The 5550-nt window shown below is 51.0% G+C and overlaps 1 protein-coding gene across 10 annotated transcripts in view; it reads left to right on the top strand.

The window, feature by feature from the left end:
• The first annotated feature begins 319 nt into the window (after positions 1–319).
• LOC105451563 (inositol 1,4,5-trisphosphate receptor) overlaps positions 320–5550 on the top strand; it is a 56592-nt gene continuing 51361 nt past the window's right edge. For all 10 annotated transcript variants that reach the window (XM_011692096.1, XM_011692093.1, XM_011692089.1 and 7 more), the window contains exon 1: positions 320–1099. The gene's annotated coding sequence lies outside the window, so the exon portion shown is untranslated. The remainder of the gene's footprint in view (positions 1100–5550) is intronic.

Here is a 5550-nt window from a genome sequence, read left to right as displayed (position 1 = left end):
GCCCGCTCGAGCGTCGCCATGCGAATGTCGGTTCGCGGCGCTCACCCCCTCCCAACCACAACGACCGCGCATCACGCCATCACCCACCGCGCACGCGCACTACCTCGCCACTCCCCCTTAGCGTGCGCTCACGCGGGTAATTTACCTTCGCGATTATCTTATCTCCGGCGCGCAGGTGCCGACTTACCGACGGACGGATAATTCGGCGGCGGTGCGAGGCTTTGCCGGGCAGTCGCGGGCGGCGCGGGCGGCGGGCGTTCGCGCGGCGGTGACTGGCGGCGGCGGCGCGGCCGGCGGCAGTCGGCGCGACAGTAGTCGTGTCGGGACCACCGGGCGGTGCGGATGTCGTCACGCGTCTCGCGACGTCAACATCTCGCGGTTTCGATCGGCGCCCCGTAAGTTCTCCGTACCCAGTCCGTGTGCCAGTGACACTTGGCGGCTGCTGCGCCCGCGGCCAGGCATGCGGGAGCGACGCTGAGGGAGAGAAAGAGAGAGAGAGAGAGAGAGAGAGAGAGAGAGAGAGAGAGAGACATATATCCGCACATCTGTAAACACGCGTACGGGCGCGCGGCGCGCGGTCAGCCCATGTAAATCCCCACCGATTGCTGCCGATCGTCGTCGTCGTCGCCGCTGCCGCTGCCGTTGACTTATCGCAGATCGGATCGGATCGGATCGCGCTCGTACGTGTACACGCCGTGACTTTCGTCAAGTCGCCGAACGACGATCGCCCTCCTTCCCCCCCGCTCGTCGCGCTTGACGTTACGGAAACAAGTTCGAGCTTCCGCGATCGACCGGTTGGTTGCCCGTCCGCCCGCCGCCGCGAGCGAGGAAGAGCCGCGGACCTCGGCGCGGACGTCCGGGGACGGAAGTGCATCGCAGTGTTTTCGCCTCCCACACACGTACATACGTATACGAAGTACGAGGGGGTACCCAGAGAGGCGAACGAACTGACGACCAGCCGGCGTGCGCGTCACATTTTGCATCAAGGGACGATTTTTGATTCATCGACGGCGCGAGCAACTAACTACAGGAGCAGCCCGCGATCGTCATCATCGTCGTCGTCATCGCCACCACTGCCGTCGCCGGCCGTTGCGAGGAAGTGAGTAAACACTTTTTGCATTGCTTTTTTTGTTCGTTCCCCCGCGTTCTCGCTGTTCGCAGCTGACGCGCGTTCCGAGGCGCGCAAGGTGCCTGGTCCCCCCCTCCTCCCTTACCTCTCTCCTTTCTGCAGTTTCGATTTTCGTCGATATATCGCGCCTCCGTTTTTGCCCTCTCTCGCAGCTCTGCCGCAGGCGGAAAAGTGAAAAGAAAAAAAAAGGAGCAAACAAATTATGATCAGGGCCAGACTGTAACGAGCTTTTTTAAACGAGGATGACGAGGATTCAAACGCTGTCATCCTCGTTTAAAATAAGCTCTCGTTCGGTCGGGCCTAATGATAATTTGTTTGTTCCTTGCAGGGACGAGCTGGTCTTGATTCGAATCAGACACAAAAAAAAAGGGGAAGCCTCCGGATCTCGCCCGCGGGCGCGAGAGAACGTCCGTTCGGAATCGTCCGCGTAAAAATACTCTCATCACGGATGATTTGCCGAGCGAGGCTTATTAGGCTCCTCGGGCGACACGCGCGGCGCGGGACGCGTGACGCGCCAACGCCGCCGTCGTCGTCGTCGTTACTCCACTCCGCAGGCCTACGGCGCGGCCGTCAAGCCGGAGCGGTGCCTTTCGATTATCATCGGTAATGAGATGCGTGCCGGCGCTTTCATTGGCCGCGCGGCCGACCGACCGACCGTCGTCCGTCGCGTTACGTCGCGCGTCTTCGAGGACCCCCCCCCCCCCCGCTATTGACGCGCGGAACGTTTCGATCGGCCGCGTCCCGCCCGGCGGCACGTTCGCGAGCGAGTGAGAACAATCGTGCCGAAACATATCGGATCTCTCTGCGCCGCGCCGCCGCATCGTGATCTCTGCTGCACGCGATCGATGACGGATTCGGATCTCGATTATCGGAGCGGGCGTTCCTCCTGCAATTTCATTCTCCATTGTCCAGCTTTCTCTCTTTGTCCCTCCCATCCCCCCTCCTCCTTTTTCTTGTTTATCTTCGTACCTTTCGTCGAAATCGTCCCTCCGTTCTTTCCGCTGACGTGCGCGCGAGCGAAAGCAAGAGCGGGCGCGAGAGAGAGAGAGAGAGAGATTCGGAGATGTTCCATCTTTCCGAAGCAGGTCGGGACATCTCAAAGTGGTACCGCCTCGGCGCGATCGACTCGGCAACTGGTCTTTCGAATATCGACACCTAAATCCCACTTTTATTAAATTCTTTGCGATGACCTGGAGGTGGGGGGGGGGAGGGGGGCTGCTCGCGTATCAATATTTTCGCACCTGAGACTGAAAGAAGTGCGTATGTTAATAATTAAAATGTAAATAAAATTAGGTCTCCACTAACGAGCACTTTCTAACGAATATGTGACTGGCGTTTACTTTTATTAATATAGTTTGCGGCTGAAGAAAACTTTACGTTAAGTTCTTTAAGTTGAGTCGAAACATGTACCCTACCGCTTTTTAAATTTTATATTGCAAGATTAATAAACGCTGTCATCCTCGTTGGACAGTGCTCGTTTGTGTGGCCTAATTTTATTACATTCTTTATCGTTAATACAAGGACGAGCTTGATTCTTATATCGCTAATGTGTATATTAATTTTTACGCGAGCGTATAAAGGCGATTCTGGCTTTCGTGTGTAATTAAAAAATGCAAGTTTCGACGAAAATAAGGAATTAAGCGACACTTGAAAACATTTTTAGCCAGGCTAAATTTCTCAAATTAAAGAATTGCGATAAGATAAAGGGGAGAGGCGCGAGGGGAAGGGGAGCGATATTCAAAGTGCGCATTTCCGTCGTATTTATCCGCAGTATTTTCGACACGGTTTATTATCACGTACGTGATCCGCCGGACTCGACGCGTATACGTGAAGTCTTCGCGTGCGAGTGTAGTAAAAAAACATCTGCATTTAGCATTCAGCGCCGGACGCGCTGAGTTGCGAGTTCGGTTGCTATAACGGCTCCTTGCTATAAGTTTTCCTGATAACGCGTCAATGAAAACTGGAGCATCGGGACGGCTTGAATGCGAGGGATCGTGTACGAGATTGATTTTTTTTTCTTTTTTTTTCAATCTTCTTGTGCCGCATTCGAATTTTCCGAAAAAAATTGAGGCGTAAAAACAAAAAGTTATGGAAGCACGTGGAATTGGAATGAAATTTTTTTTTTAGAAATGCGCGCTTGTTAAGTGTAAACAAAGCGAGATTCGCCCTCGATCTCGCGAATCGTTTCATTTTTTATTCCGCACTTCTCGTCTCGTGGCCGCTCTTGTTGAAAAAAAAAGTAATATATGTAATATATGTAAAACATATGGAAAATCGTGACTCAACCGTGCTACAGATTCGCACGTTTCAACGAGGTGTGAAATCTTGCCGCAGCAAGCTAATAGAGCACGTATCGCACCAATTACCCAGATTGTCCTCGCTCGTTAGTGTTAAATCAGCTGGCATTAACGGAGATAATGCCGCCTCTTTGCAGATGGGTGACACGGTTCTTATACTTTCGATCACGCGCAAAATATCGAGCTGTCCTCCGTTTTAATAACGCGCTGTATTATTGCATAACCGGTGCACGCGGCTCGGCGCGCGTTAATCAACGTTTCGAACGACAACGGCACAACAGTATCGTTCTCGGGAAAAAAATTGTACGCGCTGTAATCCCGCGAGAGATAATGATGGACACGATGAAACAGGAGGAGGAGGCTTTCCGCGTTTCGCGGAAGCTGATCCGTCGTGACTAATTGTAAGTCCTTGAGTATTTTCTAGCGATATAATTTTTCTCGGACGAAAGAAAGAGAGAGAGAGAGAGAGAGAGAGAGAGAGAGAGATAAGCGCATTTTCGTGCAGTCACGTGACGTCTCTCTCTCTCTCTTTTTTTCTTTTTAAATCTTGTTCCTTATTTTATCGTCTTTTACGGCTGTTTCATTCATTAATTCTAATTATTTGTTATTAGTTATTATTTCTCTTATTTTTATTTTTATTATTTTTTATTTGAAATTATTATGTATCGAAATATTTTTTTTTGTTTAGCGCTTGAGAGGACTAAGTTTCTAGAGCGCTCAATAAATAACAATCTATCTATCTATCTCTCTCTCTCTTTCGAGAGAGGTACTTGCCTTTCCCCATTTTCCGCCGGCTCTTCGAGTATCGATTGCGCGTATCCGGCGTGAACGGGGACGGCCTCGCGACGGGTTTTCATCACGCCGGGAAATTCCCCGTAAAACGGATATAACACTTCGTTGACCGACCTGCACCGGCAACGACGCGGGTCAAACGCGCTCCCGGCGCGAATCCCGGCGCGAGGGTTAACGACATCGCGCGCGAATTGCTTCCTTCTTTGCGCGTGTTCCGGGTCGAGATAAGAGCGTGTTGAGTGACGTTTATAGTGTGTTTCAGTCAAACAGCCGACGGCGAGAATCGATTAAGCATCAAATAGCAGCGTCGCGCGATCGGATGCGGGGACGATGTGAAGGATTAATTCTCTCTCTCTCTCTCGTTTGCTCCAGAAATTATATTCCATAAAAAAATTGAAACTGATATAATCGCCTCGTGTATCGCCGCGTTCGCGCGCGACGTTTTATACATTTTAAACGCGTATTTACGCGCGGAGAGAACGCGAATCAATCTTCCTCAGAAAACCACGGCCATGATTTCAACGTACAACGTTTCTCACGACTCTGCGACGAATACGTAACTTTGTTTACGTCATGCGTTAATATTACGGAACGAGGATGGAACAATCCGCGAAAGGCGGCTTACGGAGGATACGCGCGACACGTATATGTGTACCTGAAAGATGGAGACAATTTTTGTGCATTTTGCCAGTCGGAGGAAATATTTTTAGCAGCGCGGCACACATCACTTGCGTCTCTGCGGCCTCAAGGCTGCGCCGACTTTAAGGATGATATTCTCAAATCGGAAAGGACATCGCACTGTATGAATAAATAATATATCTCGTCCAACAAGTTTAAAATTAGCGTTTCTTTTTTTTTTTCAATGCGCTTCGACATATATTTTCCTATTGGCTTCTTCATTTTTTCGGCCAGCATCGTTTGCTCGCTCAAGGCGTGCGACCTCAGAAATAGTCTTGGGAAGAGATTAAAAAAAAAAAAGAGCGGAGAGAAACTTCTCCTTTCAACGACTGCGCGACTATTCCCGTCGTCGATATGCATAATGTATCCGGATGCATATCGCGGTGGATCGCTCGGTGAAGGCGGTCTTTACGCCTTCGAGCCGATATCGGACGAATTATTATTCGCGCGCGATAAATTACGTCGGCGCGCGCGATTTAACGCAGTTTAATTGTGCACCGATCCCTCGACAGCCGCGGCCGCGCGCGGCGGCGAGGATGAAACTCCGCTGCGGATCTCCGATTGTTGTGACTTCCCTGCGAGAGTTGCGTAATTCACGAAGATTCCCGATCTATCCTCTCGCGCGAAATTGGACACCGCGCACGGCTTTTGACG

Source organism: Wasmannia auropunctata, unplaced genomic scaffold (genome assembly GCF_000956235.1).
Source record: "Wasmannia auropunctata unplaced genomic scaffold, wasmannia.A_1.0 LD336050.1, whole genome shotgun sequence".
Classification (NCBI taxonomy): Eukaryota; Metazoa; Arthropoda; class Insecta; order Hymenoptera; family Formicidae; genus Wasmannia; species Wasmannia auropunctata.
Note: the sequence above shows the minus strand (reverse complement) of the source record. Positions and strands in the feature narration are given on the sequence as shown.